The 26,280-nt window shown below is 49.5% G+C and overlaps 1 pseudogene; it reads right to left on the reverse strand.

The window, feature by feature from the left end:
• Positions 1-2,411: 2,411 nt before the first annotated feature.
• LOC101707929 (large ribosomal subunit protein uL10 pseudogene) overlaps positions 2,412-26,280 on the reverse strand; it is a 35,733-nt pseudogene continuing 11,864 nt past the window's right edge.

Here is a 26,280-nt window from a genome sequence, read left to right on the forward strand (position 1 = left end):
GGCCCTTACTGTGGTTCGGGATGTAAACATTCTTCATGTTTTTCAGTCACACCTGATAGAATGTTTATTGTATAACAATGTGGTTTAGAGACACTACAATGTAACGAAGAACCGCACTGAAGAACAGCATTCTTTTAACCTGTCATCCCTTTCGTGCAGCGCACAGCACGCACTGAAGGCGTTACACCTTCAGGCCAGGAGCCGTCTGCGCCTTCCGCGCCTTCCGCCCCTTCCGCCCGCACGTGGAGGGGCGAGGGAAGGAGCATCCCCGGGGGGAGACAGGCTCGAGCGGCAGTGGGGCCCAACACTGGCCGGGCCGCTCGCACTGCGCACGCGTGTGCACACCAGCGAGAGCGTGTCACGGACCGCCTGGCCTCTCCCGCCGCGGTCGTGCCGGGGCCCGCCGCTAGGTGGCGCTGGGCGACAGGAAGGACGCCCAGCCTCGGCGTCCGCCCGCCCTGCGGTCCGGTCTTTCAGTGGGCTCGCGCTCTGGACCTCGCCTCTTACGTGACTAACAGGAATGAGCCCGCAGCCCGCAGTGTGAGCTGGGGGTTCTGCTGGGGGCTCTGGATGGTCGGGGACAGCAGTCAGCGCGAGAGGGGAGAGACGCCACCATCAGGGGGCGACTGCCGGGCCGTGGGCGGGGCTCTTGTGTTGGAGCCCGCGCACCGACAGCGCCACAAACCCGAAGTGACTCCTGCAAAGCTCACAAGCACAGCTCCTCCTGACAGCCGGATGCGACACCAGGACCAGGACTTGGTCTTTCTGATGAAGACCTCGCCAGCTGAGCCAGGGAGAAGGCTTGGGCTGCCTTCAATACGCCCTGTTAGAGCAGAGGTCTGCACGCCACTGCTCCTTCTGGAACTCGAGTCTGATTTCAGGCCAGGCAAAAACATGAGGGGAGAAAGACCCTTTAGGAATAAAGTCACCTTTGTTTCCACTTTCGCACTGGAAAAATAAAAGCATGAAGCGTTCGATTCATGTCGATACCCTGGTGTTCAAAGCAGCTCCTTACCTTACAAATCGTAAAGCATTTCAAGGTGAAGGGATTTAACTTCAAACAAGGTTGCCAAGCGAGGAACTTAAGCGTTATGACTTTATTATTATTACTTAAGCATTATCGCCAAGCGAACTGGAGCAGAATTTCTCGACCACGACCGTCAAATCTCCAGTAGTCCTTTCTGCACACAACCGCCGGGGACCTAGGGCGCTCTGTCCCCACTGCCTTCTGCCGCACAGAGGCGGTGGCAGGGTGCAGGGTAAGGACGCTGCGTTCGTTCGTGGGGGCAGAAGAGGAACTGGAGGCGTTTGCTGCCTGAAGAAAGGGTGAACGCCCCTCCCCAGGCGGTGAGCAGACTGCAGCTGGGAGCGGTACAGCGGGCGGGGATGTTCCCGGGCTTCTTCCAGTTCTGTCTGAAGATGACCCCTGCACTAGGATGGGGCTGAGGACAGAGAGGGGACTCTGCAGGAGAGGAGGCGCAGGCCCAACTCCATGCCACAGCCAAGCCAAGGAGCCAGAGCACTTCCAGTGCACTGCACCAGTGCCTTGCGAGGTGGGTGCAGGGGAGCGTCAAGGCTGATGCCAGAGGCCCCTCAGGGTGCCTCGGGTGGGAGAGTGGGCAGAGCCACACACTGTCAGCGGCCTGGGGTGCTCTTTCCTGGGTGCCCTGGAGCTGCTGGGCTGTTTCACTGCTGCCAGGTGGCCTTAGGGAAGGGATGGTGAGGAGCCAGGAAGCCAGCACCATGGCTGGTGGGCACTTATTGCTGCTGCTAAGTCACTCTGAGGCTTAGAAACCTGGAACAAGAGCATGGGGACCAAGAGATGTAGGGAGGAGAGGGAAGGGGCTGAAAAAAGAATGGAGATGTCCGTGGACCAACTCCCCACAAGCATGTACTAATAAAAATAATAAAAAATTTTATAAGAAATCAAGAACATTTATTATCTCGTCTGGTCTCTGTGGGTCCAGAGCCTGTGTCTTTGTCACTTTCCTTGTTGCTGGGACACAACACCCAACACCCACAAGTTAAAGGAGGAGAGGTTTATTTAGCTCACAGTTTGTAGAGGTTTCAGTCCATAGTCTGCCGGCTCCAAGGCAGGGTGGCACGGCAGAGGGGCCTGGTAGAGGAGAGCTGCTCAGGGCATGGCGGACAGGAAGCAGAGAGAGCAAGGGAGGAGCCAGGCAGGGAAATGCAACCCCCTGGTTCAGGCTGAGGTGACCACCTCTTCCACCAGGCCCCACCTCCTAACAGCAAGTCAGCTAAAGCCCCTGGTATCCAGTCACCTTCCAAAGCCTGGCCGGTGAGCACATGAGCTCTTAGGGTGACATCTAGGTCGAAACCATGACGACCTGGGAGCCCCTTCCCAGGAAGTCCACCTACTGGCTTGGCACATTCCTGCCGGAGCCCTCTGTCCCTACCCAGTAGCCTTTCCAAGCCACACACCTTTTTTTTTTTTTTTGAAGACAATTATGCCCTTATTCCTTGTTTTGCCCATCAGGCAGGCTGTAGTTTGCTTTTTGGTGATCAGAGACCAAATCTCATATCCTCATCGGACTCCTCTGACTCTTCCTTGGCTTCACCCTTGGCTGGGGCAGCCGCAGTGACAGGGGCAGCAGCCACAAATGCAGAAGGATCAGCCAAGGAGGCCTTGACCTTTTCATCCAGTGGGAAGCTGTAATCAGTCTCCACAGACAAGGCCAGGAGCCGCTTGTGCCCACTGATGACAGAATGGGGCACTGATGCAACAGTTGGGTAAGCAATTTGCAGACAAACACTGGCAACACTGCGGACACCCTCCAGAAAGCGAGAGTGCAGAGCTTCCTCTGTAATGTCAAGTACTTCCTGTGGATGCTGCCATTGTCGAACACCTGCTGAATGACCAGCCCAAAGGAGAATGGGGAGATGTTCAATGTGTTCTGGAGCGCGGCCTCGCTGGCTTCCACTTTGTCTCCAGTCTTAATCACCCATGCATCACTCAGAACTTCAATGGTGGCCCTGGAGATTTTAGCAGTGAGCCCCAGAGCCTGGAAGAAGGAGGTCTTCTCAGGTCCCAGACCAGTCTTCTGGGCTGGCATGGTGACTTCACATGGTGCAATGGCGCCAGCACGGGCAGCAGCTGGCACCTTATTGGCCAGCAGCATATCCCTGAGTTCAGTGACGGCCTCCTTGGTGAACACAAAGCCCCCATTCCCCCGGATATGAGGCAACAGTTTCTCCACAGCTGGCTTGTTTCCAGATGTTTCCCTCGGATGGCCTTGCGCATCATGGTGTTCTTGCCCATCAGCACCACAGCCTTCCCTTGGAGGGACATGCAGAGCTGCTGCATCTGCTTGGAGCCACATCGTCTGCTCCCACAATAGAGCATTTTGGATAATCATCCAAAAGTTGGATGATCTTAACGAAGTAGTTGGATTTCCCTGGGCATCACGGCACTGCATCAGGGATTTTGCCACATAGGGTTTAAAGACTATGTCACCCTCACGAGGACACCTGGAAAGAGGGCCACGCATCTTTTATGACTTATACCGGGAGCCACACACTACCGCTTCTGTCAATCCTTAAGCCCTGTCCACAAACGCAGGAGGGGAATCAAGCTCCATTTCTTGAAGGAAAAAGTATTAAGCAGTTTAAAATTGCATTTTAAAACCAATGCAAGCCCCATGTATTTATACACTCTTGTAGTCCCAGCTACTTAGGAGGCTGAGGCAGGAGACTCTCTGCCAGGAGTTTGTGGCAGCCTGGTCTACATGGTAAGACCCTGTCTCAAACAACAAACAGTGTGAAACCACCACAGAGAGGATGGGCATCAGAGAATGGCTAGATGGCTATCTTCCACTGCTGGGCAGATCTGTGCCTCTTCTCATCTCTGGGACAACTAGAGATTGTTTCATATGGGAGACTTTGAAAGAAATTCCAGTGCTAGACCCCAGAATCTTTGGGGAGGAACCTGTATTTCAAGGCCTCCCATGCAATTCTGAGTACAGAGAGGTGTGGAAACCTCTAGTCTACATAATGAAATATAATATAGGCTAAATATGTAATTCCCGATTTTCTAGTAGCCATGTGAAAAGCATAAAGAGATGCTTATTATTATTTTTTTGAGTCAGGGTCTCACTATATAGTCCAGGCTGGCCTCAATCCTCTGCCTCGGCCTTCAAAGTGCTTCGATTCCAGTTGTGTGCCACCACATCTGGCTTAAAACCAGAAAGAGAAATAGATGAAGCCAATTTTAAAAACAAATTTTCTTTCACTAATATGTCTGAAATAGTTCAAGATGTAATCAATGGGAAAATGATTAATTAGGTATTTAACTTATTTCTTCATACAACACACTGGAAATCCAGTATTTTATACTTCAGCACAGTCCAACTGGGTGTGGCCACGTCCTAAGGGCTCAGCAGCTGTGGGTTTCCTGCTCAGTGAGGGTCCAGACTGGAAGCCGGGGAAAACTTTGCTATTTATTCCTTGCTGTGCACAGAGCTGGACACAGATGTGCTCAAGAACTATTTGTGGAATATACAAGTGTACTGATAAGAACTTAAGGGCCCATTATAAAAAGTATATTACTTCCACACATAGTAGATCTCCAAAAGATTTCCATGATGTTTCAGTTTTTTTAAAAAGGACTGAGCTTTTATATGCAGTGCTGAAGTTCTTCGGCAGAAAGTTCTGGAGCCCTATTGTCTGTTGTCTCTTCTCCATCTGAAACATCCAAGTGTCTTTATCCTCTGTGTGTGTGCGCTGACCGCTAGGAGCCCGCATGCATCTAAGGTGGACATCATGGCCAATGCCTGCCCTGCGCTGCACCCCTGTCCCGTCTCCACCCACCCAGCTCCTGGTCACACAGGCTTGAGCGTCCATCCGGGGGACTCTTGGGCACCCTGGTCAGCTCATGGCCAGGGGCCAAACTCCTTGCTCATTTCCTTACTCATCTGTCTGTTTCAAGCCCAGTGCTCCGAACATAGGAAGCTCTTGGATGATTTGGGGTGCAGGGGGGGTTGGACTGTCAGGATTGAAAGCTTCTTAGAAAGACTGAAAACATTGTTGATACTAAAGGAAAAACCCCAGCAGAGCTCAACTTTAACAAACCTGAAGGTTTTAAAAAATAATATCCGGAACCCAGAGCCCCAGTACTTTTCAATTACAAATTTAGAGGCTTGTTTTTGTCTGAAATTGTAAATGTGATGCTTGAAAAAGATGAACATGAGTACCACACTTTAGAAAAGCTATGTCGGAAAGCACCTAAAAGTCAGCATTTCAAATTCTTCCATTATTTCTCCCATTTGCTTATGTATATAAACACAGTTTTGAAAGTGAGAATTTACCTACTGTTCTTTACTTTAAAAAAATTTAGGGCCAGGGATTTAGCTCAGTGGTTCCACCACTTGCCTTGCAAGCATAAGGACCCCAGGTTGATCCTCGGTACCAAAAAAAAAAAAAAACCAATTTAAGTACATATTGTGACAATATTTTCATAACTCTTCACTTCAATTACCTCATCTTTTTTGGTTAGATGCACAAAATTTCTTGGAAATACACAGTCTTATCATTATAGTTATTACACTAAGCATGCTTGGAAAATAAAATAAAAAGGCGCTGGTAGCTCACAAGTGAATGGTAATGCCCTGCAGTGAAGGAATGGATGGATGGTGAGACTGACTGCAGGTAAAAAAGAGCCTTCTGCACTGCTGGTGGGAGTGTGAACTGGTACAGCTACTATGGAAATCAGGGTGGAGGTTTCTCAAAAACCTAAAACTAGATATTAAATTTGATTCAGCAATTCCCCTTCTAGGTGCCTTCCTGAGAGAGTTAAAGACATCATATTACAGTGATATAAGCACACCTGTGTTTATAGCAGCACAGCTCATGATAGCTCAATATTGGAAGCAGCCTATATGTCCATCACCAGATGAATGGATCAAGAAAATGTGGTATTTCTATACAGTGGAGCACTACTCTGCTATACAGAAAGATAAACTTGAGTCATTTATAGGAAAATGGATCACCTTGAGACCATAACGCTAAGTGAAATAAATCAGACACACAGGCTTAACTATCACATGGTTTCTCTTACATGAGAAACCCAAAGTATGAATAAATAAGGGGGAAATAAAAGATAGATAACAGGAAGTAGGGAGATAGATCTTTCTTGGAGGGGAAAGGGACCAAGAGAGGTAGGGAGGGGAGAGAAGAGGGAAAGGGGATGAGAAAGGGAATGAAGATGTGTTATGCACACGCACCCACTCCACACGCGGAAGGGAAGCATGACGTACTGCACAAGTGCTAATATAACAAGCGCGAAGGAGCGGGCCAGCAAAGCTCACGAACTGTGGTGCTCACCAACAGGGCGTTGGATATGACATCCGCTGGGAAGCTGCATTTCCAGACATCTAATGTGGTTCTAGGGGCCGAGAAGCCCATGGGGAGCAGGAGCATCCTTTGCCCAGAGTTGGAGTAGCAAAGGCGCTCAGAGTTCCCCCGGCATACTGCTCACAGGCAGAGTCTTGATCACGAAGCCACTCAGGAGTGTGCCGGCCCAGGGGCAGGCTGTCCTGGAGTTCAGATGGGACAGATTCGGGCGCAGGTGACACCCCAGGTCGGGGACTGACAGTGGGGTGTCAGCCTCCCAGGCATCGCGGGGAGAGAAGAGCCTGTATCAGGACGAGAACAGAGAGAGTGACGCCACGCTGGCTGCCTCTCAGGGAAGCCTTCACGCTCCTAGTCTTGTAGATCTAAGGTTCAAAGACTTCAAAGCAAACATTTCTTAGTGACATGACACTGCACAAGTTACTTAAACCCCCACATTTGGCCTGAAAACTTTGGAATAGGGATCGTAGTACTTGGATCTTAGAGCAAAGGTAAGGACAAAACAAGAGAATCTGTGCGAACACATTCAGATGGGATCGTGCACATCACAGTGAACTCCTGGCGGTCGGGAGCTGCTGCTGTCATCCAGAGGGGAACTAGGAGGGAATCTATCAGATCTACATAGTTTTTCACATAAGACAAATATGTTCACTGCTATATCAAAGTCAGAGAATGTACTTGTAGGAGGAAAAATTGGCTCAGGGCGTAGTGGGAACACATTCCCACTAAAACAATGTTCAGCTTTGAAAACATGATAGAGACTAAAGCCGACTTCAGATAAGATGCTGAGAATCTCGGCGGAGACCATGGTTACCCTCCCACGCAAACTCCGCTGAGCCTTTTAAGCCCTACAAGTCAGATCAGTCAGGTATGGTACCTGAATTTTGTCCCCGAGGCACTGTAACCAACGGGGCAACTGGCTGTGAGTCAACCACCCTTGTTTAACGGCGGCTCTGACAATGCACATCCGTGGCTTCTCTCCAAGGATGAACCAGGCTTTCATTTCCTGTTTAGTTTCACATGAGTAGTGATTATTTATGGAGTAGCAGGAGGTAATTTTCTTTTTTAGGTTGAGCAACCAATTGTGGGTTTTGAGGTTCACTCTGTAAATAATAATCAAACTAATAGTTTGATTAATCCAAGTTACTCCCTTGGCATGAGCTGTGTGGCCATGATAGGCAGTGTCATACTCCTGGCTTTCAGGGCACGTGGACAACACAGCTCCCCACAGTGACCTGGGACGCGCCATGGGATCCTGCCTGGTGTCCCCAGTTCCATCGTTTTTACAGCCACTTCCTGCCGTCACTCTGTCTCGTCTGTCACAAGGAATTATACACGGTTGTGGACTTGTTTCTGGCCTGATGCTCCTCCCACATGCCACATTCTGAGTCGCCCTCGTTCCCTTTCAGCTACAACCCAAAGAAGGGGCCAGACTTTCCTCCCCAAGGCCCACACTGAGGATTCAAGAACGTACCCCACTGAGAATTTGCAGTGGCTCCTGGCCATGTGTGGGGCTCCCGTCCCTGTGATTCTAAGACAGGGGTAATGGGTCCAGCAGAGTTGGCATGGCAGCATCCCCAGAGTGCTCCGTGATAGAGAATGTCTTCCTGTGCTGGTGCACAGTGGCACAGGTGGCAATTAAAGGACCATTGTCTTGAAAGGTCCACACCCATACAACACAGGTCCCCTGGCATCGACTGTACCCTGTGGGTTCTGGGGAGGAAGGTGCACCACCACATGCATCTGTTTCTATTGATATATTTGTTAACCCCCCCCCCGAATTGTATTTTTGTTGGGTTCAAAGATGAACAAGCAGAATAAAAAGAGCAGAATGAATAATGGTTTGGGAAAATTCAAAAAATTATAAAAGTATTTAAAGCATCCTGCCAGTCCCGTTCACCTTTAACTCCTGGGTTCAGATGGAGTGGCACTGTGTTCTAGGTACCCAGTCCCAGATTCTTCCTTCTCTTACAACACGAGCCGTCCTCCCCGACTGGCAAGACTGGGACCGTGTGGGTCCAGGAGAGGTGGTCACCATCCTGGTTCTGGGGTTGGCACTGTGGCCCAGGTGGAGCCAGGTCCTGTGTTCCTTCCTGCGGCCCAAAGTGGAGCAGTCACAGTGAGCCTCAGGTCTTTGAGGGAAACTTGGGGCAGAGACGCTCTCTCTGGGAGCTGTCAGTGGGCACCTTGGAGCCAGTAGGGGACAAGGTGGATCCCACAGGAAGCAGGGCAGGAAATCGCTTCTGTGTTCCATACTTTGAACCAGTGGGCGAAGCAGCTGCATCTCTGCACTTTTCAGCTCCTAGAGCTGGAACCTTTCCTTTCTTCTCAAGCTATTTTGATCCATCTATATTTTTCCATGCAACTAAAAGCATCCTTACTAATCTACAATAATGAAGCCCACTACATGGTAGGTACTAAAAAGTAATTGTAGGGCTGGGGATTTAGCTCAGTGGTTCTGGCACCTGCCTCAAAAGCACAAGGTCCCAAGTTTGATCACCAGTACCAAAAAAATAAAAAGTAATTGTAAAATAAGTAAATGATTGAAGAACTGTGTCTCACTGAATCTTCAATAGGGACTAATTATCTTCATTTTATCTATACTTCAGAAATAATGAAAACCAGACAAGCGTAGCGTCAAAACCAGAGAAAGTCATCCATGTATATGGAGCGCTGTGCAGTAGGTTTGGTGAGCCCTGATGCCCTGGCTTCGGAGGGCTTTCCCACGTCACTTTAACCCAGGAGGCTGCTGCATGACGGAGACCAGCACGACCCACCACGTCCCACCACCAGTCACGACCTCGGCCCCACCCTCGCGAGCACCCTCACTGTATTTCCGTGCGCAGTGGTCCTCACCGCCCGCCCGCCCGGCATACCGTATGCTTTCTTTACCTTATTCACTCAAGTCCACAACAAGTGGAGGCCCCGTGGGGTTGGAGATTTTGACCTCTGTTGTCTATTGCTGTATCCCCAACCCCCCGAGAACAGTTCCTGATGTGCAGCAAGCGCTTGGTAAATATGAGACAGATGAGTAGATAAAGGACAGCCTTCCTGAGCAGTCAGCAATAAGACAGGCTGGGCCTAAGGAATCACGGGGAATAGCAGAGGGGTTTCCTGAAGATGCAGAGACAGCCCCCCGGCCAGGGTTGGGAATTCACCCGGCCAGGGTTGGGAATTCACCCGGCCAAGGACTGGGCAGGAAGGAGCACCTGCTTCATCTTCTTTGGAAACCACAGAGAGACCCGGGTGGCCAAGAGAGTTCTGTGTTCCCTCGTCCATAGTTTGTCACTTTCATCCAATGCTGATCCCAGGCTTCTCAGAGCCAGTCTTAGTGGATCTCTAAAGAACGCGAATGTTTCAGGACCAAGGAAACAAACACGGGAGCCTAGAATGCCAGTCGTTACATTCTGCTGTAGGAAGAGACAGTTTCTTAAAATTCAGGTGCCATTTTTCAAAATAAGAATGGTAGCAAAATTTAAGGAAGTTTGGACTCTTAGTAACTATTGTGTGGGAATTGCGTAAAATAATGTAGAGACAGGTCCAAATATGAGTGTACAATCTGTCAAATTTATACCGTGGTCTGGTCACAGTATCTTTCTGAGAAATCCTTTGATTTCTGAACCAAAAAGAAGGTGTGTTATGAGGCACCGCAGCTGCTCTCTGTGTACTGCACTTGCTCCTGGACACTAGCGACAGTCATGTTCTTATAGAAACGAATCCATTTACGGAGAAGAGCTGAAGAAAACTGAACGGTCCAAAGTGAACAAAATCAGAAAGCCACAGACAGAAGTCAAATCTATGAGAGAAGAGTTGGTCACCGAGTTTTCCCTGAATCGGGGCAACTTCTGATTGGAGAAAAGTTCTTCAAGGTGCAGCTCCCCGTGTGTTAACAGTCCTGAATTGCTTTTGTCTCCTTTGAGCTTTAAATCCCAGGTCATGCTGGAAACGGGCAGGACCCAAAATGGAAAAGATGACTCTTGAGATAAACAATGGTAAGCATTCAATTGAGTCGTTATGGCTGTGTCAAGTAAGGCACTGCTTAAAATAAACTCAGAGCACCCGCAGGGAGGGCAGGTTCTCAGATGCTGGCAATGGCACATAAATCCTGCAACATTGCAGCAAATAATTCAGCGGGATCAGTGTTGATTTATACTTTCATGACAAAGAAACTTACTGTAAAAAATATTCCACATATGCATAAAAATGTGGCTAAAGAAGAGCTGGGAAACTGCAGCCTCGGGCTCTCCCTGCCGCAGTGATCCTCTCAGCAGCGTTTCACGGAGGTCAGGGCATTCTAGGGAGTGCACTGCGGGGGGCAGGAGCCAGCAGGGAATGGCACCTGTGTCTGATCTGCTGCCACCCATGGCCACCTCTCGAAGTGTGACACACATCCTCAGCTGCGTCTGCATCCTGCGGGCTGCACGGGCTCTCAGGGAGCCATGCCTGGCCGCGCACAGGACACTGGGTCCATGGGGCAGAGGGAGTTCGGCCCAGGGTCTTTGTGCAGCTCCCACCCAGAGCCAGTACTGATTGGGGACAGACTGCAGGTGATACGTTTTTGCACAACTAAATTAACATCTGCCTCTTTGTCGACTGGCTTAGTGGGTAGGAGCGATGGACTCTCCCACCAATTTAAATAGAGAAGGAGGAAGAGCATGTAGCAAGGGAAGGCTGGGAGAAATAACTTGTGTCTTATCCAGATCATCTTATGAAATGTTGACCAAAATAGGTTTTGTATGTAGAGGGCAGTGAGCTAGGAATGGAGGAAATAGACGTTTGCCAAGGCAGAACTGGGCAGAGTCGGGGCTGTGCCGACCATGGATCCCCAAACCCAGGGCTCCAGGGAGTGAAAGCCGGTCTCTGACTCACAGAGAGCCTGATTCTCAGAGTCGGGGTCTGGGCTCTTGTTTCTTCAGGAGCCTGCTTTCTTCACAGTGGCTCCCAGGATTGCTGGAAAGAGAGCGATGGTTAATATTAGGGGTCAACTTGAGTGGTTGAAGGGATGCTCAGTAGGTGGTAAAACGTTAAGACATATTCTCTTTCTCTCTCCCTCTCTCTCTCTCTGCTTCCAAAAGAAATCAGCATTAACGTCAGCGCACTGATAAGGCATGCGGCCTTCTCCATGGTGGGCGTGACCCACTCTGTTGAAGGCCCACACAGAGCGGAGAGGACAGAGGGTGGGTCCGTCCTCTGACTGAGCAGGGACATCCATCCTCTGGGTCTAGGACACCCCAGTGCCCAGGCCCCTGGATGGGGCTTGCCCTGTCCAGCTCTGCCCTCGGGCTGTTGGACTCATTCGCATTTGTGTCTTTGCTTCCTGTGGAAAGGCTTGCATCTCCCAGCCAGGCTCTGTCTCTCGAGAACCCTGAGTCTGTGAGGCTCCCGGCCCAATGGAGACAGCTGTTACTTCCGTTCTGCTCTCGACACCGCCCCACCCACTGAGTCTGGAGCGTGGGGTCAGGGTGTGGACACGTACAGAACGTGGACGGTCAGCCACTGACATGGGAGGGAGTGACGGAAAACGGCGAGTGAAGGGAGGACGAATAAACGGATGGGAAGACTGAGGACCGTAAGAGAGAAGGGCAGGGAGCAGCAGCACCCCAAACCCAGCCTCTCCCAGCTTTAATCTCGTTCCATATAAACTGTGCTTGTCCTAATTATAGAGTAATCATGTGGACATTTAAAGGAAAACAAGAAAAAGAAGGAAAACAGGAAAAAATCACATAATTGCATACACCTCGATATAGTTATAGCATGTTTATTTATTTTATTTTTGTTGCTCATTAAATTTTCTGTGTTGGAGTTAGACACTGTGATAGCCCCACTGGGATAGCTACAGACTTACGAAGACTGTGACAAAACTCTTGCTTTTTCCGGAGGCCTCCAGCCCTCAGGGGAAAGCAGCCAACCGGAATGTCGGCCCACGAAAGGCCACTGTCACTAAGACCTGGCCACAATGAGACAGAGGGTGCTGTCGAGTGGGTTTAGATATCAGCAGGCTGAAGACCCCCAGAAGAAAATGGGAGCCGGTGGGGCAGAAGGGAAGAGTTGAGGCACAACTGGAACCCGGCACACAGGAACCCAAGCCTCTAGACCACGGGGCCCAGAGGAAAAGTGTTCACACTGATACCAGTGATTCCACACAGTACTCAGAGGACGGAGGCCCAGAAAGGGAATGTGCTCCTCCCGGCGCCATCACGAAGCAGGTGAGACAAGCAGTCAGGAGGGACCTGCCCCAAGGAGACGTGGGGCCTCGCCGGCTGGGACACCCAAGGGAGACAGCTCTTCAGTCCCACACATCCCTGCCTGGGGAGTGGCCGCTGGCCCCTGGAGCAGAAGGAGCCGGAGGAGCTGAGCGGGGGTTGGGGGGTCCCAAGGGGGTGAGGCCACTGGCTGCATGGATGGTCTGGAACAGTTGTGCAAGCCTGCGGCAGCAAAGCCCACTGGGCTGAGGACGGAGGGTGCAGATGGGGACCTCACCCGCTGGGCAGCCTGTCCTGCTGGGTCAGGGGAGAGCAGGGCTCAGCAGTCAGGCCTTCAGGGGCTGGAGGCTGGCGTTAGCCAGTGCAGGAAACTCAGCCTCTAGCCTTTGGCCTCAGGTCTCCTGGCTGGTGACCGTGGGAAAGGTGCCTGCAGGCTCTGCACCCAGGGGACACCACAGGGCCTCAGCTCAGGCCGAGGGGCATAGGGCAAGGGCAGTGTGGAGATCACCGTCGGCATCACCATCCTGGGGTAAGGGACAGCTTCTCCCCCTCCTTGGCTGGGCGGGCAGTGGAGGGAGCCAGCAGGGCTGTGACACTGCAGAGACTGTTGGGAGCCAGCGCTGCCCAGCCTGTGAGGCACACAGGGAGGGCAGGCAAAGGCTGGGAAGGTGGAGGGGGAGCTCTCAGGGGCTCGCCTTTCGCTGCCTAAAAATCAATTTTGCTCTCTTCCCCTTTTCATGCTGCCCGATCCTGGCGGAGGCTTCTAAAATGACCAGAGAACAGTCTGGGTCCCTTGCTTCCAGAAGGCTGTACCCCGCAGGGACAGAGCATTGTCCTCCATGGACGTCAGGGCACACAGTGCTGATTCCTTCCAAAAGGAAGAAAAGGAATTTATTGAAATTCAGATTTGCAGAAAGCCATAGAGGGCTATGTTGGGAAAATATCCAACATGCAGCACAAACTCACATGCAAGCCTCCCAAGAAAAGCAGGCGCGACACAGTACAGCGTCTCGCTCTGCAGTTCAGGCTGGTCTTGAACTCACTGTGTAGCCCAGGCTGGCCTCAAAACTGTGGCAATCCTCCTGCCTCAGCCTCCCGAGTGCTGGGATCACAGGCGTGTGCCACCACGCCCAGCCAGAATCTTGTTTTTAGAAATCCATTTACAACTGGTGAGAGGCCAGGGCACATGGCCTCTGAGGTCCAAGTGTGCATTTGACTTCTTCAGGAAAGCGAAGCCTTCCCTGGGAGTTACGGGTAATTGTGCAATCTCGTGTCCCGGTCATGACTCTCTCTGATAGGTGGAGAAACCTATCTGCTGCACCCCAATCGTCATAATTACCAAGTTTCACTTGCTTTTTTCTTTATCCAGCAACATTTTTGACTTGTTTTAAAGTGTGCATCCCATTAATTATGGCATTTAGTTCTCAGCTCGTGATTGGTAGCCGCTGCCTTAGACTCCCAGTGCTCGTGCTGTCGCCGATTCAGGGGGGGCTGCTGAGTTTGCCTGGGGGGCACTGAAATGGAAAGTACCGACCTTCTTTGAGCTCTTCCGTGGCTTCTGAGATCTGAGACTGTTGCAGGCCGGGGTGGGAGGGGAGAGAGGCAGTTGGTACCCACGATATCTCAGTGCACCCCAGATAGGGCTCTGTATGGGGCTCGGCCAGGCGCCAGTGTGTCATCAAATAGAAAACTGGGTGCCAGTGGTAATTTTTTGAAATATGCTTTTATGACATCCTCCACAAAGATGAAAGCAGTGCTCTCTAAAACAAACAAACAGCACCTGACTTGGGCCACAGCTCTGATAGGAAATTTATTTATGTTTCACTGAAACAACTTGAAAGTAATTACACGCAATTTGAAACTTTTAATTGCTCTTCTTGTTTCTCTCTGCAGATAAGGAAACCCTGGCTTTCCGGAAGAGAAAAAAAAAAAGAAAGAAAGAAACCTCCAGATTCTGGCTATTGGTTTCCTTTCAAGGTTCTGCCACGCTAATTGCTTTCTGTTTGATTCTGTGCCCTTCTGAAACTGAGGTTGCCTGAGGCAGGGAGAGAAGGGCACTGGGACTGGAGTGGGGAGCGCGGCCCGGAGCCAGCCTCCTCACCCCAGGGCTCCGAGGGGCGGTCAGGGCGTCCGGGCCTCCCGGGGTTCAGATCTGTGAGCAAGGGCTAGCGGCTGAGGCCTTCGCTTTGCAGTATTTATCGTTTCTGGCTGATAACAGCACCACTGTTTTCCAAGGCAGCAAGCACTGTCATTTTGGTGTTGTCCTGATGTGGTATTTGGTATTGTACTTCGCTGCTCTCCAACCGCAGATTTGTAAGCTAAGAATATATTAAAGGAGACGTGTTTCACAGGAAGTAGACGCTCACCGCTTTTCAGCGCCCCTATGGCTGATTGCCTCCTCCACGTCTGCTGCCTTTACCGTGCCGTTTGTGCTGAAAGCCGAAGTGATTTTATTGGTGTCGAGGTAGATGAAGTCAGACACTGTCTCATCAGTATGCGACCCTATAGTTTTGTAAATGGCATTTCAGAATCATAATCTGAGGTGCCCGGCCAGGTTGGCCTGGGGTTTCAGACGTCCTTCCGGGATGAGCGCCCACAGGAAGTGGCAGGTAACAGGCTGGCTGGGAGTCAGGCTGCCTGGTTAGAACCCCAGCCCCAGCCCTGGCCACAAGGAAGTGGGATCGAGTCCCTCCCTTCCTAAACTCCAGGCTCTCCCGTGTCCCCTGCGGCCTTCAAGGTCCCTGGGGCAGGGCTTGCTCACTCAGGCCTAGCGTTTTGAACAGCACAGGCTCCTGGAGGTGGCTTAGTAATGTCTACTGCCATTATTTTTCTAAAGCGTGCCTGTACTTCTTTCATTTGTCCATTAAATATGGTTCGGCATTCTCCTGTAGTCGAGGTCACCCCGAGGTGGCTTCCGTCATTACAGTGACACTCAGGGGTCCTGGGGTCCAACCCGGGGGTGGGGCTGTCGCAGCCTCAAGCCGTCATGGCTCCTGCCCTTGTGCCACCACTGTGTGGGACACTGGGGGGCCTGTCTTCCCTTGGCCCTCACGCTCAAAGCACTGGTGACAGCATCAACAGGAAAGACGGTGGCAGAACTGACTCCTCGGGATGGTGTGGGGACACAGGAGGAGTCAAAGGGAACTGCTAGCCCCTGAGAGCTCAGTAACAATCAGCAGTTACTCTGACCTTGGCCGAACTAGAGAGTGAGCCATCATCTTCATCTTGTACTGGCAAGAAATGCAGGAAATTCTAACAGAATCATGAGAACAGGCGTTCTCAGCGTTGTTACACATTGCAGGTATGACAAGGCAGGGATTTAAGTAGCTATTCTGTTCATCCAAAGCAAAACTAAATATAAGCCTTTAACTCTTAAAGCAACTCGTTTCATTTTCAGAAAGGCATCTGTTGTCTTGTTTTATCCCTGCATTAAACTTCAGTTTGACCTGATTTATCTGCAGTATTTGTTCACACCACTCAAATTCACTAGATACTTGCAGGAATAGACTCAATGGTTCCAAGCGCCATTCTGACTGTACATTTAATAAATTTACTAGATGAGTTTATTAATAATATAAATCATAATAAGCAATGTGAGTAAATTTACAGAGAACTGTTCCTTGTGTTTTTGCTGATTGATGATTTGATCTAGACACATGGAGGTTGACCCCTCTTCCCAGTGACAAGTCACAGAGTCACACCCCCTGGACCTGGAAGGAAACACAGGACCCTCTCCTTTGACTCCAATTTTATAGATGTAAAGGGGCAAAGCCACCTGTCTAACACAGGGCTAATTACTAGTCAGGGGCCACAAACAGCCCTCCCAGCACCCTCAGCTGCTGAGCACAGGTTGGGGAAGAAAGGAGGTAGGACCTGTCCATTAGCATGCTGTCTTCGAGACTTTCCAGTTGGATTACAGGTTTTGATGAAAACCGTGTTTATCCAGATAGCACTGGGCCAGGAAGTGGAAGCCAGGCTTGCCCGACCGTCGGTTCTAAGGTTGGAAACCAGAACCACACTCAGGCCTCCATCTTCATCCATTCTTTTTTTGAAGAATGTGATGCAAGATCTGCCACCTTCTCAGGTTTGCTAGCAGACCGGATGGGCTAATAAAGGAGAAAAGCTTTTAAGGTGAGAACACGCGGACCCGTGTAAGAGCAGGGCTTGGGGTCACAATGTCCTCAGCTCTACTATGTACCAGCTCTGCCGTTTATCATTTATGTAACCCTGATCAGCGCAGTCTGTAAATGGGAGCAAAGCTTTGTTTCCTATTAAATCTAGGAATGAACCTGGGGCTTTGCCATGCTGGGCAAATCCTCTTCTACCCTGCCCCATTTTCAGCCCCATTTGTGCTACATGAGTCGATAACCTTTACCTGTAGAGTTCAATGGAGAGAAAAATGCCCATCTTGAAAATCACTGCTCAACTTATTCTGCTTGTTTTCAAAACAATGAAGTCTTCGACCTAATCCAAATTACAAATCTAGCAGACGCTGCGTGTGGAGAGGTGTGGTACAAATCACAGACCTGGGCGTCCCTGTACTCCTCAGTGGCCTTGGCCAGCTTGGTGGCCTCATGCATGCATGTGCACACAAGTGCAGGCTGCCAAGAACTACACGGAAGGCCGTGGTGGTGGGTGTGAGCACACCTCCAGGAACAGACCGCCACACGTTGAATTCCCCACGCAGGGAGCGCGACCCCCGGGCTCCTGTCCTTCAGTTCCCCCCCCCCCCACTTAAGAGGAAGAAGAAGAATTGAAAAGCTAAGCTGACGGGCACGCAGTGGCACCCAGAAATTCATAAAGTCCTTCATTAGAAAGCAGAACTGCAGGGTGGGGGTGATCAAAATAAATTGTATTGTCATAAAGCAATTAAGAGAAAATTAGGCAATCATAAGGTGATAAAAGCCTATTAGTTAGAGGGCCTGAAAAACGCAGCGGGTTGTAAAAAATTAAATTCTCACACACAGGAAAAATGCAAATACATGCAATTGTCTCTTCATGGCAAACAATCAAATTACTGATTTGTGTGAAGAGTTAAAATAAAAGCCTCAAAAAACATTAAGTGAAATTTTGTTTCTCATCAGCAGATTTGAGGATTTCTGCCTTTAAGCTCTTCTGTTTCTTTCCTTCACAGTAAGTCGCACAAAAACAGCTCCATTCTTGGAAAATAAGAAGATGCACCCTTTCCGGCAAAATCTAACAAACAGCATGTCATAAATTTCACGTAGATTTCCACATTTTCAATCACTGGGCCCGTTTTGGAATTACAGTCTTCAGAAGGACCTGGTTACAACGCCATTCTGAGAAATTAAATGGGGAGTGGGAAGGGAAAAGCTGGGTTTGCACTCGGCCAAGGGGCAGAGGGCAGATCTCTCCCGCTTGTTCTCCCAAACCAGAGCTCTTTCCAGGGTGTCACCCCCTTTTTTGTGGGGTGCTAGTGCTTGAAAAATCTGCTCTGTACCAGGAATTGGGAAACTTTTTCTGGAAGAGGCAGATAGCAGATGATTTTGGGCCATACCAGTTAAACATTCTTTCTTGCAACTGCTGAATCCTGCCAGCCCGGATGGCTCAGAAGCGCACGCGACTCTGCGCGCCAGTTAGTTCGGCCAAGATGGGCTGAGTCCCACATTGGCCCACCGAGCAGTGGTTTGCCAACATCTGGCCTATATAATTATTTTTTCAGAAATCACTGAAGACACTTTAAAATAAAGTGACCAATGATTCCAGGTACCCTCAGGGTGCTCGTCCTGGGAAGGTTGGCCAGGCCCCTTGACAGGTGTGTACTTCCTAAGGTCGCCCTCTGAGAGCCATGGCTTTGGTGCTGCAGCAGCAGAAGCCTGTGTGTCATAGCGACCCTGCCCTTTTCTCCCCGCTTCCCACAGTGGAGGTTCACACAGCGACTGGTGGGGCCAGGACACAGTGACCCTGCAGCTGTCTCGGGTCAGACTTCTCCTCTTGTCTGGCATGGCTGGTGTGAGTTTAAGGTAGGACCCTAAGTACGGTTCTGCAGCTGGGTAACCATTGTCCCAGCTCTTCAAGGGACCCATCTTCCTGGCACCGATTAGACACGCCACATCTGTCCTCTCTGATGTTTCCATACGTGCATGAGGGACTTCCTAGATTTTCACTTTTGTTTCGTTTACCTGTCTGCTCCTCCACGAATACATCCTCACCAAGTCCTCTCTTCCTTACCAGGAAAAGCCTCAACTCAGGCTTTCTCTTAGGTCATTTAATAAAAATTCAGTTTCCTTCATCTGTCTTGCAAATTTTCATGTCACTGATGTCTAAAATGGCAAACAGGAATAAATGGAGCCAAAGCCTGCATGAAGACTGAACCCTGAGCAACTGCAGGCAGCCAGCCTGGAGTGCTGTGTCATTTCTGGGTCCTCTCCAGCCCTGCAGCGGCAGATTTGTGTGTCAAGAAGAGGAGACAAGGTCAGGAAGGAGACAAAGCCCGGACAACTCCACAAAGCGCCGTGGCAAGGAGTCTTGGGAAGAGGAGCCAGCAGCGTCCCAGAGGCCCGGGGGCAGGATGGGCTCAGCCGGGCAGGCCACTCACTCCTGGGTTGGCCCAGTTTTGGGTTCAGGGTTGGTGACCCTGGTCCTCCCTGTTTCCCTCTGCCCAGGTGCCCACTTCCGCTTCTGCCTAACTGGCCTCGGGTCTTGTCTTACAGTCTTGTCTTCATCTGGCATGATGTTCCTTTCTCACCTGATTCGAGTCTCGTGACTTCTCTTCCTTCCCCGTAGGAATTACTTCCCTCCGGGCCACTTGCCCTCTGGGTTTCCACTCTTGGGTAATCCCCTTGCTGTTCCGGTCACCCCGAATCTCTGGAGCCTCTCTCCCCACCAATCCAATCCCTGCCTTCCTCACAACTCCGGGTCGCTCTACCTCACACTGGGAGCTGATGTAATTCTTCCTCATGTGTGTGTGCACGCGTGTTTCTATATTAACTGTTTACGAAGAGGTGTCCGTGCATTCCTCAGAATACGTTCGCTTCCCAACTAATGTTCTTGTTCCTCTTGCAAAGTACTGTGCTAACTGAGTCAGACATCACCTCGGGGCAGTGTCTGAGACACACGGACCCAACCAGCCAGGAGTCTCTCTCCAGTGAGCACCCTGGGATAACCAGGCAAGCCCTGCCTCTTAGCCTAAGGTGGGCGCCACCTGAATAGGTCCCTGCTATTGGTTTTGCCACTCCAAGTGGCAGTTTACTGATTACTTGATGCATCTTGCCATGCACACAGTGCCTACTGCATGAGTGGAAATGCTTCTGTACAAGGATGTGGCCAATTGTCATAGCAATGTCACGAAAGAATAGCAGCCTGCACTTGGGACCCGAATTCACACTTGTCCAGAGGTCTCAATCATGGTCCTAGAACTAACCTGGCAAACTCGTGAACAGTAGCCATGCCCAGAGCCCATTCTGGACCAATCTTAAAAACAGTTCCTGAGGGGGTCCCAGGCTCGGAATTCACCTCCCTGGTGATGAATCTCCAGTGTGTTGCCAGGGCTGCAAACCTGTGTCCCGGCAGAACTGTGGGTGGCACCAGCATTCCCGCTCTGTATTCTGTTGTCACCAAGTCCTCTTAAAGTTCTGGGAAACTTCTGGAGACCAGTCTGTGATTTAGGTCAGGCAATCTAACTTAGCATTCAAAACTGGCGTTTACTTTTGTCCTTTCTCTGTTGCATCAATCCTCTGAACTCAGAAAGTGATGTATCAGAATTATTTATAACGTTTAAAAGGACCACATCAATGCCCAGAACCCACAGGCTCGTCTCCACAGAGAGATGGTTGTGGTAGTTTTGAAGAGCCTGGTAGGAATTTCAACAGAATGAAAAGTCAGTTGAGCGTTAACAGAATTAAAGCAAGTCCACAGTGGAGCAGTCTCGTTAAAGCAGTGCTGTATCAGCCAATCTCTCCCCATGCAAACTCAGGACTCACTGTGGCTAGGCCAGGTGGAAAATGAAACTACTGAAGGGTAGACTGCAGCCATGGGGTTGCTGCTATGTGGTGCATGCCAGCTGCTGGCCTCAAAGGGCCTGGGGAATGGGCAGTTTACACCCAGGACTTGGACCCCTGCAAGTTCCATCTGCACTTGTGCCCACCCCCAGTAGATGCCACCTTCACCAAGCTTGCCAGATGCTGCACTCTCACCAGCGGAAATCTCACTCATGCACACAACACAAGTCTGCAAGATGGTGCAAGCTGCAAGGGTTGCTGCGGAACAGTGCCTGTGTATGACACTGAGGAAGCCAGACAGGCATCACGGGAAACTCTCAGAATTTAAGAAGGATGCTTGAGAGACCTAACATGGCCTTGCAGAATGACAGACACTTCCTTTGCACTCTTTCCCTTTCCTTGCTAGAGGTAAAGTGCACCGGGTCCACTCAGGCTAATAAAAACTTACTGGAAAATCCCTCTGTCCTCCACCTGCATGTCTCCTGGGACTGCAGACTCCAGCATCTGGGGACCCAAGAAAGACTTTATTCATCACTAGAGACGATCCGTTACCAGTGGTGTTGTGAAGAGAGGGCTACAAATGGCCACAGAAAGAGGGAAGCAGAGCCCCCTCTGTGCCCAAACACCACTCCAGGGAGCTGCCTGGCACCCCATCTACTTCCACACCTGGAGCCCAGGGTCCGAGTCGGACTTCACAACCAAGAAAGCATACAGAATACTCGAAGCAAAGTTTGAAAGAGCCACGTTCAAGTACTAATAGAATAGTAGAGCTATGGGGAAATACTGGTAAGAGGACGCTGGGAAAATCTGAAGAACAATTTTTAAATACAACAGATTTTATGCAAAGGCTGGTACTCACTCCATCAGGGACAGAACAAAGAGGGGTCTGGGATGACCACAGGCAGACAGGCAGCTTCTATTTAGAGAGCTGCCCTGGGGTCCAGGAGATGCCCTGGCCTTGGAGAGATGGTCTCCTCTAGGGCTTCCCTACAGACAATAGAGTGATCCAAGTCACCTCTAGAAGTCTGCTGCAGGTTTGATGGTGAGGAACAGCTTTCTCCTAGTCCCTCTGTGGAAGCCGAGTTTGTCTTCAGGCAGGCCAGCTAAGGCTGGGAGTCCAGGAGGCCTCAGGGAGGTGGTTGCATCGGCAAGGAGGTCCCCATCGAGAGCCCATTCGGTGGCCTGGCCTCTTCATCCTGTCCCCTCTGGCCCAGGGTGGCCTTTTGGACAAAGGTGAAGACACAGACTTCAAAGACAATGGGATTCTGCTTTAGTGTCATGATTTCATTAAACTGTCACCCACCATGAAAGGTCATCGGTGAAGAACAGTCGAGACACGCATTGGTCAGGAGGAAAGCCGGGGAGGACTGGCTAGGGCCCGCACCTGTGAGTGCTGGCGTACCCACTGCTGTCCTGCATGCTGCTCTGCTGCACACAGGGGCATGGTCCTCAGGCCAGGGTTTGGTTTGGGTTGGGCCAGGTCCAGGGAGCCAGGTTGGCGTGGGGACTTATCGTGCTATCAAGCTACGTGAAGACATCGGGGTCTCTTCCTTTCCTTTTTAAAAATAAGACTGATTTCTTTGAGAGTGGTTTTAGATTCAGAATAAAATTGAGTTGAGGATCTAACCCCACAGGAACAGCTGCCTATTGTCAACATCCTCCCAGGGCGCGCACATGAAGTAGTCAGGAAGTGCAGGCTCACTCGAGCCCAGAGTTTACATTAGGGTTTGTTCCTCCCCTCTTCTCCCCTCCCTTCTCCTTTCCTTTTCTGCTCTCAACCCAAATCCATAATTTATATTGGGTTAGTTCATTCTTCTTGTCTTGTCTTTTCCCTTCCCATCTCCCTCCCTTCCTTCCTTTCCTGCTTCCTTCCTTCACATACTGGGAATTGAGCTCAGACTCTCACACATGTCAGGCAAATGCTCTGCTACTGAGCTATATCCTCAGCCCAGGTCCATTCTCAGTGCTGTAGTCCACAGATTGGGAGAGTGTTTATTGATATTATCTACTGTGACACAACAGTAAACGTCCTCCAAGCTGTCTATTGAGCACACACCACTGAGCTTTTCCACCTCTGTCGTTGTGCCTTTTCCAGAATCATGGCACACATGGCCTATTCAGACTGGCTTCTGTTACTTAGGAACGAGGAATGAAGTGTTCTCCATGGGTCTTCACGTCTTGGCACCGTAATGCTCCTGAGCATTGAATAATGCTCTGTTTTCTGGATTTACTACAGTGTCTGCAGATACAGATTCACCTACTGAAAAGTATATTAGTGCTTCCAAGGGTGGGAATTGGAAAAGAGCTGCCGTGAACACGTGTGTACTGCTTCTGTGTGGACACATGTTTCTGACTCCATAAATACCAAGAAGTGCTGCTGCTGGATTGTATGCAGGAGGAGATGGAGTTTGGTAAGCAACGCCCAAGTGTCTTGCAAGGTGGGTGAAATGCTGGTTGCCCCCTGCCAATGGATGAGAGCTCCTCTGTGGATTAACTAGTGGTCAGCTTGGAGCCCTGCTGACCTGGGTCAGTGTGGTCTGGGTGTGGAAGACCCACCGAGGACTGTTGCTAACAGCATTAAAAGAGACCTGGAGGGGAAGATCATGGGCTACTGGTTTCTAGGAGAAGCTTGTGGCTGGTTTTCCTGATGCGAACTTGGCTGTTCTCATCAGAGGAAGAGCTCAGGGCCTTCCTGTCCTCGGGAATGGCTGCTGTTCTCATCAGGGGAGCTCTGGTCTTCACCGTGAGTGTCACTTCCTGGCCCCAGTGCAGATCCCTGACCCAGTGGCACAGAGCCTCCACCCTACAGGCTCAGGCTTTCTGCTTCCACCACTGGCCTTGGGCCTTCCCGGTGCAGATCCTCCATACGGACCTGCATGAAACATTGCCCTGGGCTCCAGGCCTCTGGCTGGACTCGTGGTGGGCATTGCCTTGGGCTCTAGGCCTTCAGCTGGGCTTGTGTGGGACACTGCCGTGGGGTCCAGGCCCTCGGCCGGATCCTTCATCTTTAGCACATGGACAGATCTCTTGCACTCTTCTGCATTTGACTTTTTGGGTGAATATTATAAAATAATCCTATAAATTGTGTATGCTGTGTTGAATCTTTCCCCTTGCAAACCCTGACCACAACATCCTCTCACTCCACAGCAGGCTCTGGTGTCATCCCTGGGGTGGGTCGGGGACATGCTGGTGTGGGCTGGCATCTAGCGGTTGTCTGACAGCATACAGCATGGAACATCTTTTCATGTACCCATTTTTCACTGCGTTCCTTTTCCTGTGAGGTGTTAGGGTCTTTGACCATTTTTAAGCTTGGGATGTTCATTTTCTTATTGTTGAGTTTTAAGAGCTCTTTTTATATTTGGGGGAATAGCTCTTTCCAGCTAAGTTTTTGCAAGTATTTTCTCCCCGTTTATAGCTTGTCTTCTCATTTCTTCCTATCTTCCTTTGCAGAACAGGAGCTTTTGATTGAATGAAGTCCAGCTTATGAATTCTTTCCTGGATTGGATCATTGGAGTTGTGTCTAAAATGCCATCGTCGTTTGCAAAGTCAGGTGGGTTTTCCTCCATGTCATTTCTAGGTGGCTTTATTGGGAGAAGAGGGAACTGAAGTCCGGGCCTTTTCACCCTCAGCCTCTTCTCCCTTTTTTGGGGTAGGGTCTCACTCAGACTGGTCTTGACCTTCAGATTCTCCTACATTTTCCCTCTAGGTCTGTGATCCACTTTGAGTTAATTTTTGTGAAGAGTAGAAGACCTGTGCTTAGACTTGTTTTTCTTTCGCATGTGGATTTTCCAGCACTTGACTGGAAGGACTGCGTTTGCTCTGTGACGTTACCTTTGCTCCTTTGTTAAAGATCAGTTAACTATATTCATGCGAATCTGTTTATGGGCTCCTCAGTGTGCTCCACTGACCTAGTTTCCCACCCTCTGCCAACACCACACTGCCTTACTACTGCAGCTGTAGAGTCTGCCTCGAAGTTGGGTGGAATCAGCGCTCCGACTTTGTTCTTCTCCTTCACTTGCGTGTCAGCTCCTCTGGAATTTTGTCTCTCCATATAAGCTTTAAAAGCAGGTCATCAACATCTACAAAATAACTTGCTGGGGTTTTGACAGGGATTGCACTGGGTCCTTAGGTCAATTTGGGGAAATCTGACATCTTAACAATATTGAGCCTTCCTACCCAGGAGCATCAAAAATCTCTTCATTTACTTCATTCTTCTTTGATTTTGCTGGCTAGTTTTATAGTTTTCCTCACAGAGATATTGAACATATTTTCTTACACCTAAGTGTTAAATTTGGGGGGAGTGGTAATATAAAAATGTATTATGTTTTCAAGTTCAAATCTTGCTTCTTCTTTGTTAGTATAAAGGAAAGCAACTGACTTTTGCATATTAACCTTATATCCTCCAAATTTACTATAACCTCTTATTAGTTTTAGGAGGTTTTTACTAGTTGATTATTTCAGATTTTCTATATGAACAAACATAACATCTGTGAACAAAAAGAGTTTTATTTCTTCTTTCCTAATCCATACACCCTTTATTTCCCTTTCTTGCTTTATTGCGTCCACCAGAATTTCCAGTACCAGGATGAAAGGGAAGCAAGTGGGACATCCTAGCCTTGCTCCTGATCTCAGTGAGAATGCTTTTAGCTTCTCACCACTACGTGTGCTGTGAGCAGAAGGTTTTTGTAGCTCTTCTTTATCAAGTTGAGGAAGTTCCCCTAGAATTTTAGTTTACTGAGAATTTTTATTATGAGTGGGTGCAGGATGTTGTCAGATATTTTTCTGCATCTACTAATATGATCATGTGATTTTGCATTTTTAGACTGTTGATAAGATGGATTACACTAACAAATTTTTTAATGTGAAACCAGTCTTGCATAATTTAGATAAATCCCACTTGGTCATGATGCCTGATTACTTGTATACAGTTTTGTAAGTGATTTGCTAATATTTTGTTGAGAAATTTTTTTGTTGTTTTTTTTGTTTTTTTGGTACCGGGGATCAAACTTGGGTCCTTGCACTTGTGCAGCAGGTGGTGAAACCACTGAGCTAAATCCCCGGCCCTCGCTGAGAAATTTTGCATTTATGTTTATGAGAAAGATTAGTCTGTAATTTTCTTGTAACATCTTTGTCTGATTTTGGTACTAGGGCAATGCTAGTTTGGTATTAGGGCCTCATAGAATAAGTTACGAAGTATTTTCTTTATTTCTATTTGCTAAAACAGACTACTAAGTTGGTATACTTTCTTCTTTAAATTGGTAGAATTTAAAATCTCAGCCTGATGGCTTCTATTTTAAAAGGTGTATTAGTCAGCATCTTGCTACTACAACAAAATACCTGAGATGATTAAATTACAAAAGGAAAAGGTTTGGTGGTTCTGGTCCAAGATCAAAACCAGAAAAAAACAGGCTTGGTTATTCTACTGGAGCTTCCCAGAGGCTGAGGCCATCCAAGACTCGCCAGCTGACCGAAGATACAAAGGAGCCCTGCCACTCAGCCAAGCAGACCAGCATAGCAGACTGGCAGATGCAGACTTGTGGGCAGAAATGCAGGTTCTTCCTTGCACACCTCTGCTCCCTGTTGTGTAGCACTTTCATGGCAACAGATAACAGATGCAGCCACTCTGCACTCTACTGACTTCCATTCTGCCACTTCCACCCTCTTGCTGTGGCTTGTGTGCACTTGCTCTATTTCCCTCTGCAAATATTTGCAAAAATGTCAGTATTTCCTTCTGATCACAGATCATGCCA

The sequence above is a fragment of the Heterocephalus glaber genome, unplaced genomic scaffold, assembly GCF_053883595.1.
Source record: "Heterocephalus glaber isolate CG9 unplaced genomic scaffold, H.glaber_assembly_v1.0 deba00001688, whole genome shotgun sequence".
NCBI lineage: Eukaryota > Metazoa > Chordata > Mammalia > Rodentia > Bathyergidae > Heterocephalus > Heterocephalus glaber.